This window comes from Nannospalax galili, unplaced genomic scaffold, assembly GCF_000622305.1.
Source record: "Nannospalax galili isolate Female #2095 unplaced genomic scaffold, S.galili_v1.0 scaffold1326, whole genome shotgun sequence".
In the NCBI taxonomy this organism is placed as follows: domain Eukaryota; kingdom Metazoa; phylum Chordata; class Mammalia; order Rodentia; family Spalacidae; genus Nannospalax; species Nannospalax galili.
The window spans coordinates 346071-362521 of record NW_008354163.1 but is presented as its reverse complement, the minus strand read 5'-3'; positions in this window follow the sequence as shown (position 1 = coordinate 362521).

The following is a 16451-nucleotide window of genomic DNA, read 5'->3' as shown; positions in this document are numbered from 1 at the left end:
AGAGTAGACTGTTGGCTTTGAAGAACCTGACCATGTGGGATTTTGGAAGAATATGGAAGATCTTGAAAGTTTGGGCTAGAAAAGCAGTTCATTACTGTAAACAGAGCTTAACAGGCCAGTCTAGTAGACACCTGCAAGGAATTCGTGCTGAGCTTGGCTTCTGTTCCTCCCCCAGCCACCTCCAGCCACCATGCCAACCCACCATGACGGACTGTAATTCCCCTGGAACTGTAAGCTCAAATAAATTCTTCCTTCTGTAAGCTGTTTAGGGTCAGTGTTTCTATCACAGCAACAGAGAAGTGACCAACACAGTAATTTGGCCTTTTATATGGTCATGAGCCTAATGTGGCCAGGGGGTGGAATGTGGTGGTTTGAAAATGTTCTCTATAATCTCCAAGTATTTGGACATTTTGTTCCCAGTTGGTGGTGCTGTTTTGGGAGGTTTAAGGTGTGGCTATGTTGGAGGAAGTGTATTACTGGGGGCAGGCTTTGAGAGTTCTTAAGCCTTGCCAGATCTCCAGTTGATCTCTTGCTCCATGTGCCTGTTGGAAGATGGAGAGCCTAGCTTCCACTTCTCCTCCAGTCACCTCTGCCACCATCCTTCTTCACCATGACAGACTAATTCCTCTGGAACTGTCAGCTCAAATAAACTCTTCCTTTTATAAGTTGTTTTGGTCAGTGTTTCTATTACAGCAACAGAAAATTAACTAATACACTGTTGAAACTCACAAAACCAGAGGAAAGATTGTTACCAGTGAAAAAGCCTTATCAGGAGCTGAAGACATGGCTCAGTGGTTAAGAGTACTTTCTGTTCTTATAGGGGACCTGTTCAGTTCTCAGCACTCATATCAGGCAACAGCCACCTCTAACTCCAATTCCAGGGATTCAATGCCCTCTTCTGGACTCTGCAGGCACTATCACACAGATGATACATATCCATACACTGGTGCATATACTCATAAAATTAATTAATTTAATTAACTAAGATAAAAAATATTCAAAAATTGAAACACAAAGTGGTGTTTTCAATATTCTGCCTGAAAATTATTTACAAACATTCTTCGCCATCAATAATTAAAACATTCTTGTTTTTCTAACTTGAACAGAAATTGCCAAACCAAAGTACTTGCTTAGGTATGCATTTAACTTTGTGTTATGCTGAAAACCTTAAATTAGAGCACCAAAATTAAGTCATAGAATTTAGGAAATAGCAAATAGGAATGTACCAAGTATTGCACATGTTTTATATAGGTGACATTATAGAGTAGTCTGAAGGTGAGAAATTAATTCAGACTTTAAAGTTGAGGACTCACTGGAGTAAAACGGAACTGATCTGCCCACAGTGGGGGGAAATTATATATATGTGTGTGTGTGTGTGTGTGTGTGTATCACTGCTAACATCGTAATCCAAGTGAGTTACAGAGAAGAAAAGCTAAACGAGTAAATGCCTAAATGCCTCAGAAAGCAAGAACTTCTTTTTAAAAGCCAACTTTTTACTTTCATTAATTCTGTTATTTACAATGCATGATTTCAAAAGATTTCTTTAAAAAATATTCTGAAAATCTTCCAGGCTAGTTTTTATGGCTCACAGGATTCACAGCTGGGTAAATTTGGTGGTTAATACAGATACCCACAACTGGTCAACTTGCAGAGAATAAGTGACTTCAGACTATTTATCTCTGAATTAGATACTTGTATAAAATGTCTGCCTCCCAAGGCTCAGGGATCATTACTGAAGGGGCAACAGAATAATTGCAAGACCTCGAAGTGGTGAATGACTACAAGGAAATAGAGTTTTCTAGACAGCTGAATAGTTAGTTAATCATATGAACTCACAACAGTGTTGACAGCATGCAGAAGTTATTGTATGCTGAAGTCAGAAAAACTCCCAGCATAGATGTGGAAAAGTAGCTAAGAAATTCTAATCCAGCATGATGAACTATTGGCAAGAAATGGCTGCAGAGAGGAGGGGAGTTATTCTCTTTAAGTATATGACTCAGTATATTAACCAAGTTCAAATGGATAGACCCATACTGAAGGGCATTTGAGAACACAAATTTGACTTTGTGGAGCATTATAAATAAATATTAAAGAGGATGTAGATAGGGTAGGAAAACTAAATATAATCAAAATATATTATATGGATCTCACACAAATTCAACAAAAATAAATTTTAAAAATAGCAAGGAAAAGATATACATTATCATTGGTCTTTTCCGACAGACTCTTTCATTATGGAATCAGTACTTGAATCCTGCTTCAACACTTCCAGTAGGTAAATTGTTGCAACAGTGAATAAAATGGTGTTTAGTGAGTTTCGATTCCCTTCTTGAGGCCTTGATGTCGCCACTACAAATGAATATCTCTTCAAACGAAGTATACTCTCATTAGCCTGATTATTGGATTAAGACTCATAGAACCAAGAATTAAGTGTTGTGTAAACTCAATGGACAACTTTGATAATTCAATAGCTGTCCTTCATTGAGTTCAACAAATTTTACAAAAAAAAAAATTTCTCCTGAAAGTACTATATTTTAACTTACTTGTGATTGATTCTTTCTCCTTCTTTAACCTCTTGCATACATTCATGAGAAACTAAACTCAGTTGTTCACTAATATGAAAAGATTTTTAAAATGTACTTTATTTATCTAAGTATATATGTATTTGTTTGTGTGTATGTGCACGTCTGTGGGGATGCACACCTGTGTGGGGGGAGAATAGTGGGCATCACAGCTAGGATGTCAAGCTTGTTACATTCCACTTCTCTTGATTGACAACTAGAACTCCTAACTGCTGAGCCATCTCTCCTGGTCCTGGTCCCCAAACAGGAAATCTGATTGCAGAAAATTCTGTTTTAAAAATCTAGGAAATTGGGGCTGGAGAGACGGCTCAGTGGTTAAGAACACTGATTGTTCTTAAGACTGTAGAAGACCTTGGTTCTAATCCCAGCACCCACATGGCAGCTAACAACTGTCCATACTCCAGTTCCAGGGGATCTGACAGCCTCTTTTGTCTTCTGCGGGCACTGAAAATGACATGGGTGCACTTACCTACATGCAGACATAACACTCATATACATAAAATAAAAATTATAGATAAATTTTATAAAAAACTAGGAAATCTTCAGAATGCTGATGTAGACTCCTCCATTGTGGTATTCCAGTCCTAAGGAATGGTCACCTTAATTTTCTAGGACTCTACTATTGAATTTCAAATATTTCTTAAGAGTATTGTAAGGAAAATGTGCTATAACAATTCATGTTCCAAGTGTGGATGTGTAATCCTTTCACCCCAGCATTTACAAGGTAGAAGGAGGAGGATCAGGAGTTCAAGGCCAGCCTTAGCTACATAGTAAACTGAAGGTCAGCTTGAGCTATGCGATACATGTCTCAACAAGCAGCAACTATAAAAGCAACCCAAATGCTCAGTGTCCTTATATGCTATTTTTTCCATGTAAGGCAGTAGAGTGGTAAAAGAACCTGGAAATTTCTCTAGTTTTTGGAAAGAAAATATGAAGATAGAAAATGTGATTAGCCAAACAGCTCCCAAAATGAGGAATCATGCAAACACTGAATGCCTTCATAGCACACGTTTTAACTGCATTAATTAGTAGTTGAATATTCAAATACGCCATCAACAATTACCTGGAAAATAGATACAGATAGTTTCCATCTTAGCACAGTGCTCTGGTTCAGGCTGATAGCAATATAGAGCATTTTGAAATGCACATTCTAAAATACCATAGGTGATACAGTAGGTCAGTTGGGGTTTTTTTGTTTGGTTGGTTGGTTTAGTTTGTTTTGGTTTGTTTTGTTTTGGTATTTTTGAGACAGGTCCAGCTGACGTGGAACTCACTATGTAGACCAGGCTATACTTGAACTCACAGAGATTCCCCTGCCTCTGCCTCCAAAGTGCTGGGACTAAAGGCATGTACCACCATGCCCCACTGCATCACATCAGTTACAAATGCGAATATTTGTTACAATATTCATATATGTTTTATCTATAAATAAGAAAACCTAGTTCTAGTTTGATAACAATGAATTTGTTTATACTTAAACATAGCATTGGATTTCTCTTAACCGTGCTCTGAATAGAGCTGTCTAAGCAAAGCAATCTTCTATTTTCATCTGCTTAACTATTTAAAAATTCTGATAACTTGGGCTGGAGAATGTTTCAGTGGTTAAAGGTGCTTGCTGTCAACTCTCACAACCTGAGTTCCGTCTCTGGGTCTCACATGGTGGAAGAAGAGAATTGATTCCAGCAGGTTGTCCATTGACCTCTTCATGGGTCTTGTAATATCTGAATACATGCACACATGCATGCTCACATACATACACATATATACCCATCATACACATACGCACACACTCATCCACTATCAATAAATAAATAAATGTGAAATACATAAAATAAAATTATTTAATATTTTCAACAATTACAAATTTATAGAACCAATTTCCTTAAGGAAATTTTGAAGTAGTATGTTCCTTGCATGTTAGAAATATTTAAATCTACTGAGTACAATAATTATAGTTCCTAAATATTAGCACAAATGTAACAATAAAATTTATAATGTTTTTCAGAATAGAATTAACTATGTAGGCCTGGCTTGGTCTCAAACTAGCTATGCTGAACAGGCTGGCCTCAAACTGCTCCCAAGTGCTGGGATTAATGGCATGTACCACTATGCACAGCTACTAGTTTTAAGTATGGTTAGTAAACTCTTTTTACATGAAAGTTCTGTGATATCAATTTTTAAAATTTGTTTCTATAAAGTACAAGTATGCAGAAATAATGGATGAAATTTTATAACAGCATTTTTTGTTAATGAAATATGTGGATATATTTATAATATATGTAAATTCACATGTCATGGAGTTTGACTTTTCTATCTAAGCTCAACTTGCCTAGTAGTAGAAAATCCAAACATAATTGGGCTTCCGTTCCTCATTTCTGAAGGATGCTGGTGTTGTATATCTAGGCATTGGAAGATTTACTAATAATTATACTTTTGATCCTTGACCAAAGACAAACTCTCAACACAAGGTTCTTCTTCATGAGTACAGATAAGAGCAAATTACTGGAAAGCAATCAATTCAAGTTATTGGAGAAAAGAATACCATTTGTAAATAGAAACATAGAAAAACAAATAGCATGAACTTGGTTACAAACAGAGATATTCAGTAAATTCATTAATATACATTGTAAAGTTTAAGTAAAGAGACAAGTTAATTAATAAAAATTAATAACATAACAAGGACCATTAAATGCCACAAGAAAAAAATCCCATTTAAATATAGACATTAATATTAAAAATAACTGAAAGCTACTGTATGCAGATATTGTTTACAAATACATTATCGTGGTAATAAATGCAATAGATTACCAGAGATAAAGCAGGACAGCTTGGTATTACAATCATATTTATACCCAAGAGAATGTGGGGAAAAGAAATTAAACTCCATAGATATTTAAAAGCAGAATAATAATAAAAGATGTGAAGGCAGGGTCTTAGGAAGTAGTAGGATAGGGTTGGAGAAGGAGAGGAGATCTGACTATAGTCACAATACATCATATGAAATTCTCAAAGAATCAAATTTATTTATTATTATTTGTTTGTTTGGTCTTTTTTTTCTTTTTAAAAATATTTTATTTTTTTCCAGTTATTTATTTAATAACCATATACTTAGAAGAAACATTTCATTACAACAGCATTAACATATTCAATAATTTTCTGAGCTAAAGGAAGCATTTCATTACAGCGTTAACATATTCAGTAACAATTTGCAGAGCAAGGATACATCTCTTTCAAAAGTGGCTGTAAATTTTTAGGTTCACAGTTGAATTAGTACAGTTATACAATATTGAACTCAGTATAAACCCTATAAGACATAAAATTGAATGATTTTTTATCCTTCAAATAAATCTCCATTTCATTTTAAAATATGCTGTTTCCTACATTTTTAATGCTATTAACGCTTAGATGTTTGCACATGTGTCTTTAATCTCTATGTATCTGATTATTACTAGTTAACAGTCGGTTACACTAAAATCCTTGACACCTGAGCATAATATAAATTCATCAGGTAGATTTCAAGGGTAATGTTTATCAGCTCCACTAATTAACATGAAGTAAATTTTTATGCTTCCTACTCAAATATGTCTTTTTGAAAATTTGGGGTTTTTTGTGTACATTGTACAGAACATCCCACACAATCTTATTCATCTATATACCCACTTTCCAAAGGCACCCTCCCATAGCCTGCCCCCCCAACACACTGGAGCCATATACTCTGGAATCCCTGTTACTGTCCACTGTGTTGTTGGCACCCCCAGCCATTCCCCAGTGCTTGTCCAGCTGCTGAATCTAGTCAGCCTATCTAGAGAGCTTTGTTTTAGGACGATCAGCTGTTCCTCATCTAGCAGCAATCAGCAGTCAATATTCCTTTAGATAAGATTGGGGTCTGCTACTCATTTAGGAGTCTTTTGGGTCACCCTGGCCAATAACTGAAAGGAAGGTATCTCCTAGCTTATTCAACCCCTATGGACAGCAATATGGAGAACTCTTAAAAAACTACAAATGAGCCTACCATTTGACCCAGTTATACTGCTCCTTGGCATAGACCCAAAGAACTCATCCTGCTGTAGAAACATGTACATCCATGTTTATTGCTGCTCTTTTCAGAATAGCTAAGAGATGGAAGCAACCTAAGTGTCACTTGACTGACAAATGGATAATGAAAATGTGGTTCATTTATACGATGGAGTTTTTTGTTTGTTTGTTTGTTTGTTTGTTTGTTTGTTTTTTTAACCCAGCAGTAAAGAAAGATAAAATCATGAAAATTTCTGGTAAATGGATGGAACTAAACTGTTATACTGAGTGAAGTAACATGGACTCAGGGAAAGAAATGGCATATGTTCTCCCTCATATGTGGATCCTAGCACCAAATCCTTATCAGTGAGTATGTATCCAGACATAACTACAGGAACCAGGATAACAGAAAGGAACCAGGGAGGTAAAGGAAAAGAAAGAATCTGAAAGAGAATAACAGTAGAAAACAGATGTTAATAAGGGATATATGGATAAAAATGGGGTTGATTTAAGGGGAGGGGGAGGGAAGGTTATACAAGGAAACTAGGGGATAAAGGGAAAGAAGGAGCTCAAGGGAGGTACGACCATAGGTGAAGGGTATTATTAAGGGAGAAATGGGAAAAACGGGGGCATTTTAAATGGGGAAATCATGGTGGAAGGGTTAGACAATGCAAGAGATAAACAATACCTAGCTAATTTTAGAAAACCAGAGGGAACCATATTAGGCCAACAAACTACTGACAAATTATACGTGTAACCAGATCAAAGAATGGAACACATGTCTAGGCAAGTTTATGTGAGAGCATTTGGTCTTTGCCCAAAATCTATCTACATGGTACTTGATAATTAAAAGTACCAGAATGGTGGAACTTACCTTCTTGGATGTTTAACAGCCATACTATGAGGCCTGAACTAATTTGGACAGAGAAACATAATAGACAGTTTTTTCTCCTTGCCCTCCTAGGTCAACTAAGTTCCAGGGGACTGTGATCATCTCTCATAATGTCCTGTAACTGATGTGTGTCATCTGTCCTCTCTACAAAGAGGAGGGTCAACACAGAGGAAACATTTCCTCCATGCTTCCAAGCAAAGCCAGTGAAGGTCAAGTAGGACCTTTGACTTATCTTCACATAGATGGAACTGGTAAAAGGAGCCACGGGCTCCTCCCAAGCCCATGTTATCCCTGTGGAACAGATCCTCAAACAACCTTAAAAGTAAAAATAAATTGGTTTATCTGAGCCAATTGTAGGGTCTTAAACTCCCAAAAGGAAGGTATAAACAAAGATTAATGGGGTCAATATAATTTTTTTAAGAGTCCATATGTATAGCTAAAGGCTACATAACATCTGTTTATTTACTATGTTTGTGTGTGGGTGAGGGGATAAGTACATGCTGTGTCACATACATGGAGATCAGAAGACAGCTTTCAGGAGCTGATTCTCTCCTTCCATCTTCTGAGTTTCAGGAATCAAGCTCTGGTCATTTGGCTTTGTGGTACACACCCTTACCTATTGAGTCATTTTCCCAGCCTTGTTTTCTCAAATTCATACACTAATGTTTTAAAATATTAAGCAAGAACATCAGGTTAATATTAAATTACCAGGAACAAATTCAGGACAACTGTGTTAGGTCAGAGAATGTTTCAAAATGAGAAAGAAACTCAGGTGTGCTTTTTTGATTTCATGAAAAAGTCAGATATGCATTTGCACTATGGACATGTGACACATTTTAAAAACCTGTGCCTGTGACTGTGACATTCTACAGTTACTTTCCAAATGTAGTTAACATGTTTTAAATTTGAGATATTTATTATATTTTCTATGTAATTATTGGCATAGTAAGAAAGTGACTTGTGAAATACTTATATTTCACAAGGTAACTCTACTTAAATATGTTTCCTGTAGAAAGGCAAGGAAAGAATAATGTGACTCCTAATGTATTTTAACAGGCAATATTATTGAATCTACCTAACATACAGAAGAGATTATTTATCCACACTTGCATAACAGGTTTCTGTTGGTATGAGTGATTTACACTGGAGAGAAGAAACACATAAGAGTGATGCTAGTGCCCTTTGTGATGATGAGGTCACAGGCAGGACTGCAGGGCTGTGACCTTTGTAAAAGTATTTGCTTTCTGAATGTTGCAACATTTTTCTCTTGGCACAAAGGCATTTCCGTCAAGAAGAATGACCACTGAATATCCATAACATCTATAAACTTATTTTTTTACTGCAAAACAGTATAATGAAAATTTCAACTGCCCAATATTATAGCCTCAGTTACAGATTTTATTCTGATTTTAGAATAAATTCCAGTGTGTCACATTGATCTCCCAGGTTCATTGCTTGTCGCATCCCAAAATGATAATCTGGGAGAACTTAACTGGTGAAAGAAGCTGCTGGATTTGTTGCAGGTTGGCCATACTGGGGAGAGAAAGAACGGGCAATAGACCCACACAGAGAGATGCAGAGACAGAGAGACAAAGACAGAAACAGAGAGAAACAGAGAGAGAGAGAGAGAGAGGCAGAGAGAGACAGAGAGACAGAGACAGAGAGAGGTTTATGTTTGTCTGTTTAAGTTCAAATATGTGAGGCTGCAATGCTTTTGTGAAGATCCAACACCATCTCACCCCAGGAGCACTGGTAGTACATTTGTTTCACTATCTCAATCAACGTGGGTTCTGGAGGTGTGAACTCAGGTCTTTATGCTTGCTTAACAATTGACTCTTTGAACAATACTCCCAACCCAGAAGGAAGGATTCTTAATTTGTCTCAATTGTGATTGTGACAGTCTTACTTTTTAAAAAATTTTTGTTTATTATTTTTATTTTATATGTATGCATGTATTACCTGCATGTAGGTAAGTGCACTGTTAGAAAACCTTGAGAGAAAAGGCAGAATATATGTGAAATTATCTGTGAGATGGGTTAATTGGCATGTTTCTGGAGCACGGCAGTTCAGTCTCAGATTACCTACATTTTCAGCAGATTAAAGCCATTCTAAGTGTGGAGAGTCTGTTATATTGTTACAGGTTACAAGGCTGCATACCTGTCCTCCTTATCTTGACTATACATAATCAGAAAATTGCCATATTTTATGTGGAGTCTCTTAGAATTGTGAATTTTCTCTTCCAGATGAATATAAATGGATCTTCCCACTCGGAATCTTTCTTCCCTCATTTTTCTTATGTAGTAGAGAAGCTGAGTTTAGAGGAGCATTCATGGTGCTGCATCTGAAAAACTTATACTTACTTTATTCAGACTATGTGATCTATTTGTTAATATACACAGGATTAACAGAAAGTCTTATATCTAAATGCGATGTGTAGCGCCAATGAATTTAACATTGTTTTAAATAAATATTACATCTATTTATTCACTTGTATGTGAGGGAGGTATGCATGTGTCACATTCTGTGTGTGAAAAACAACTCGGGCATCGGTACATTGTACCATATGAGTATCTCAGGTCATCAGGCTTGGTAGCAAGCAACTATATTCCCTGATAGATATTGCTCATCCACTTTTTTAGGAGGAAGTCCATAAACATTCTGTGACTATTTTGTGTGCAGTAACATTTAGCAAGTGAAGGCATAGAAAGTCTTCTCCTCCAGCTTCAGTGGCCAGAACTTTGTATCCATCTGTGCTTATTAGGGAAAGCATTTTATGAACATATTTTTTAAAAATAGTTACACAGCCCTTTAACCTGAAACATGTCTGACATTTGTAAGTGGTTCTGTGACGCTCCCAGAAGTTACAGAGTGAAGCACAGAGACAGGACAAAAAGCAAGCACTGTGCTGGGATCATCACTTGTGTCTTCTCTAAGGCAGCATTCCTAACCTTGTTCCCTACATGTGGCAACCCTTGTCAAGACAAGGTTAAAACAATTGGGAGAGGTTGTTGACATACAAGAAATCACTGAAACAACAGAGTGAAATTGAAGAATTTACTTAAAGTAAGAAGACCTGATTACATGTGGCAGAGGCGGTTTTGCAGAGATCAATATCTTTTCAGGCATGCAGCTCACCTGCAGTGACTATGAATAAACTTGTCAGGTTGAGCTCTCAAGGTGAGGAAAAGAAAGAAGAGAAAAGGAAATGTGGCATGAGCTGCTTTGCATCAGACAGCCAATAGGCTGCTTTTAAGGCATGATTGTACTGGCTAAGACACATGGGTGGTGGTATGGGCCTTAGTCTCAAGATATGATGTGGAACTTAGCCTAGGACCTAGTACCAAGATGTGCAATTTGGACAGGGTGGAGCATCTCACAAGGGAGAAGAACATTTCAGATCCACAACCACAAGAAAGCTGGTTTCCAATGTGGTGAAGACTGGTGGTATAGGCTGAAACTTTTCCACTGTATCCAAACTTAGCAGACCTCTAATCTTGTATAAAACCAAAGAAAAGCAAGTAGGCAGGGGGCTGAAATCCGAATTTCTGTGCAAGGGTTCAAACCACACCTCTGGATGGCAATTATCCTGTCTTAGAAAACTGGCCACCTCCTGTGGAGAGTTGTGGGCTGTGCTGAGAGCTGTATCTTCCCATGGCTGACCTGTAAAATGTGTGAAGAGGATTCCTGTTTGTTTTCTTTTTGCTGTAAACATTGTATGGGTTCTTCTCTGTAGGATTTCTTATGTGCCTTTAGAGATTCTAGACAAGTAGTTTTCATTCAGTTGATGTGTTAATAAAATTGATATAGATCTGAAGACATGTAAAGAAAAAAATATCTTGCTAAAAGAAGTGAATGTTCCTTCTTAGTAAAGATACATGGTAAGAATTCTCTCAACAAACTGTTGGGACTTCGTTCAAATTATGAAGGAAGTGTGGATGAAACAAGAAAAGGTTGGAAACTTAAAAAAGAGAGAAGAATCAGCTTCATTCCCATATCATGGCGTTAAACATATAAAACACTGGAGATCCACCCAAACCTTCCAAATCCAGTAAATAACTCATCAATTAAAGCAGTAAAATTAGCCATGCTTTAAAATACAGCATAAAAAATCATCAGTTCTAGTATGACCTGCCAATGCACAATTAGAAAACTCGCGCTTTAGCATTTTGGAATAATTTAAAATTGAAATACTAAGGTTTAAAATACCAAAATATTTAGGACCTGTGTGTGTAAATTCACTGGAAAGATATAATATTTTAGTATCCTTTTATTTTTTCTGTTCAAACTAACAAATGATTTTAAGAAATAATCAAAATACAAGCAAGACATTATATAATATATACATATATATAAACATAATAAGGGTGTTTTGTATTTACATGCATATCTGGAGGACCTATGAGTGGAAAAATAATTTTTGAAAGTCTAGCATTTGAATACCCAACCGCTTAACTTTTTTGACATAATTCAGTATACAAATGTTGGCAAAAAGAAAATCGTATGAAAGAGCCAAAGAGCACAGTGAAGAATTTTTATTGATTTCATTGTTAATACTTTAAAAATGCATAAAAGATGTCCTTTGCAAGAAATAACACAGGGTTGGCCCTGGAGAGATGGGTCAGTGGTTAAAAGTACCATTTGTTCTTGCAGAAGACCCAGGTTCAATTCCCAGCACCCACATGGTGGCTAACAACCATCTTCAGTCCCAGGGAATCTGACACCCTCTTCTGTTCTCTGTAGGCACTGCATGACATGAGTACAATGACATGCATGCAGGCAATATACTCATAACATAAAAAATAATAAAAAATAATAAAATATTTTTTAAAGAAATAACCAAGGGTCAATGAAATATTAACATAAAGTAAAAAGGTATCTAGACCACAACATTAATAAATGGACCAGAGAACGAAATGCAAAATTATTAAAATTTCATAAAAAATATTGGCAAATACTGAATAGTCAAAGATCTTAAAATGATGGACATGTGTATAAGTACACAGATAGAGACACAAGACAGATCAACCACCAAATATATAAATGGTTAATTGGTGTTGATAATATGAGCTAGCTTCCCAGAAACATCCAAAAATAAATTGAGCTAAAACACAAGTGAAACTATACATATCAAATATATCTAAGGACTTGCCCCCTTAGTAAGAAAAATTTAAAATTCTACTAAACAAGTGAACTGAGTTTTTGAGCAAAGATTTCAATAAATAATACAACGAATAATCAGTACACTCCAATATGATTTTCAATAATTCAGAAAATGAAAATCAAAATTACAATGAGTTAGTACTGAATGTTTAGTAGAATTAATAATAGAGAGTTAATAATATCACATTTTAGGGTAGAATGTGGAAAAATACCACACAGAGGTTTAGCATATGTACATATATAAATTTATACTAAATAAAATGGACTACAAAGATTTAATGTGTGTTTGTGTGTGTGTGTGTGTGTGTGTGTGTGTGTGTGTGTGTGACAGAACCACTGAAAGTGTCAACCAGCTGGGAAGGATGGGACAACACAGAGCCCAGCTCCACATTTCCTTACCTTTTTTGTAACCTCATTTTGAAAAGGGCAGTTAGTTCTTCAAGAGGATCAGCAGTATACTTCATGAACTGTGTTTCACTTTATTTTGTTCTCGCACACATGGAACCTATAAAATGCATTTTTACAAAGCATAATTACTCTTCAATTTTCCTCAGAAGTACAAAATGATTAAAGAGGTATTTATTTGAAAAACGGGAGAGGGTAGGATCTAACCACTGGAAGCTGAAATTTAGAATTTTTGTACTCTCTATAAAAAGGAACCCAGGACTCTGCATCTACTATCTTTGTTTTACAGAAGCTGTAAAAGGTCATTTTTCATGGAATTTAGAAGCTGATAACTATATAAGTGTTTGATAAACTTGAAATCTACATAATCTGGGCCATATCTTTTCAGATATCTGTTGCTACAAAATTCACAGATAATCAACAAATAGCATATGCTGTTAGAGTGATTATACAATGTAGATTATTCTAAGGACACAGTGTACATATCCAGGTATTGTATGTGTGTAGGGTATCTTAACTGAAGAATTTACATAGCATTTTACTTTTGTGGATATGTGCCTACCTACATTCTACTCATACTTTAAGGAGAACCTTGTGAGTAGCTTAGCCATGATGCACTTTCAGCACAGCCGAACACTAACCTCATCTTCTTTCAAAAATGCAGTTTAAATTCCTTGTCAATCAGAGCATAATTACCTTCATTCACATGGCAAACAGATGGAAAGCTTAGAAGTATTTCCCTCCTTTAGAATACATTAGGAAAACACTGATGGTGTTTGTATGTGCGAATATGCATACTACACAGTTAAGCAGAGTTTAATTGTAAAGTATATTTGATAAAACTTTTAATAGAACATTAAAAGCTGTATTAACTCAAACATAGTGATGGTTTACACAACTCCCTGAGGACACTCTCCAAACCAGTGTCCTTCTTTGGGTTTAATACTGTAAGTAGAAGATTTTTCCAAAACCTCAGAACAAGCATCATGCCTAGAGCACAGCCAATAAATATTAAGTAACAATGAGCCACCTCATTCTTACTGAATAATGGACTGTCCTTGGAGAGCTGTGGGTTTCTCCTGATCCCCTAGGGATACATTGTGCTCTAGAAAGAACGAACCACTTGTGGTCTGAAACCCTTATTTTGATCATCAACATCTCAGGGTGTGGCCTTGGGATATTCATTAGCTGAGTCTGCTCTTTCATCTGAGAAATGAGAACAATGCATTTTAAATGAAGATTTTTTTTTGCATATTTTTTGAATTTTTGTTCATTTCATATGAAGAATCTTAAATGCTCTGTTTATATCCCTTTCCTCATCTTCATCCTCCCATACCCCCTCCCACTGGATTTCATGCTTTCTGTCATTTATATTAAAGCCTATCAAGTCCAGCTAGTGTACCAGGATATCCCTCAGTGCAAGTCATCCACTGGTATCTGGTCAGTCTATCTAAAGTAACTCCTTTAAAGAAGATCAACCATACATCACCCGGCAGTAATCAGAGGTCAATAGTTCTTTGGGGCCTGATGCCCATTTAGCCAGTTCTATGCTGGGTTTTTGTCTGCTTGAGTTTGCATGGGTCTTGTGCATGCTGACACCATTGCTGTACACTCATGCGAGCAAGGTCCCAGGAGCCTGTAAGATTATATCTATATGGGCATGTACCTCCTCCCTAAGCTTTTACAATCTTTCCACCTACTCTTCCACAATGGTCCCTGAGCCCTGGGTGGGTGGTGTTTAATAAAGGAGTCCTGTCGAAAAGCCCACACTTTGCAGACTGTTACTTTCTATGCTTTGGCTTTTTGTGGTCTTTTGTGTTAATTGCCTTCTGTTGCATGAGGGAGCTTCTTTCACCAGAGTCGAGCAATGCATTAGTATTCTTTCTACCCCTTGTTCCACTATGTTCCATGAGACATTATAGATGTGTCACTTAGGGTTGGACATTTCACAGATACTGATTTTCTGTGTGTGACCAGTTGTGGAACTTTGGCCTCTGTCTTCTGTGAAAGAAACTTCTTTGATGAATTGTGACTGGTAACAAAAAAAAATATGGAACAAAACTTTCGTTTTATCATCAACATCTCCTCAAGGTGTGGCTTTGGGGAATTCAGTAGCTAAGCTGTACTTTCATCTGAGATATCAAGATATTGCACATTTTTTCATGAAGATTAATTTTATAAAGATTATATTCTTAGACTATCCAGTCTCCACTCAATTGTAAACACTGTGAATTAAATCATATTTATACTATGCACATTTGCTTTTGTTTATAAACACTATTCAAGTAGAAAATACCCACTAAGCATACATTTTCATAGAAACTTAAACTGCAAAAATTATATAATTCTACCATATCTCTGTGTTCTACCAATTTTGGAACTGTGTAATAATCTCTATCTATTGCTGCAAGAAACTCCATTGATGAGTGGTGAGAGCTATAATTCTTTTTAAATATAATAATTCATATGTATCCTGGAAACAGCAAACTGAGGAATCCTGCTTTTAATCCAGTCAGTTAGTCTGCATCTTTTTACTGGGGAATTGAGATCATTAATATTGAGGCCTGTCATTGACCAATATTTATATATTCCTGCTATGTTGATGTTGCAGTGTTGTTTCCTTAGAACTGTCTTGGTTAACTGTAATGGGATAATTTATTTGTTTTTCTTTTAAAAATGTATTTATTCTTTGAGGCTGGCATACAATATTCTTTGAACACATTCAGCCCCTCCTTCATCTCCATCCTGCCCTAATATGCCCCTTCATACCCTCTATTATTTTTTTAAATTAAATTTTATTGTTTTTTGTGATTTCATATAATATAGTTTGATGCCACATATATCCCCTCCCCTCTTCAAAATTCCCCCCACCGCATCCCACCCAATTTAATTCCCTCATTTGTATATATATAGCCTATGGCGTATGCTTTTTGTCCCTAATTACCTCTCATTGTGGGTCTATCTACTGGGCCCATCAATTGTCCCAGCCCTGCAAGACACTGTCTTTCCCCATCCCAGCAGTCTTCAATTCCCCAAATTTCCTTAGGTTGGGTTGGGATTTCTTAACCTCTTCCTCATGTCTATACTGGGAATTTCAGTGATTTGTTCTTGTATAGGACTTCTTATACTAAGTGAAGTAACAGACACATACACACACAACATATATTCGCTCTCATTTGTGGATCTTATTCAAATCCCTAAATACAAATGTATCTTTCACCTCTCACAAAAAAGTTTGTTTTTCAACCGATGGAGGCTATTACAGAATTCCAGAACTGGTCCAACACAGAGATTAAGTGTTTGTGAGACATCAAATGAAGTGACACATCTTGAATGCGACCACTACACTTAGGATGAATGCATTTCTTAACTCTCACCAGAGAAGTTTCCTTAGGCAG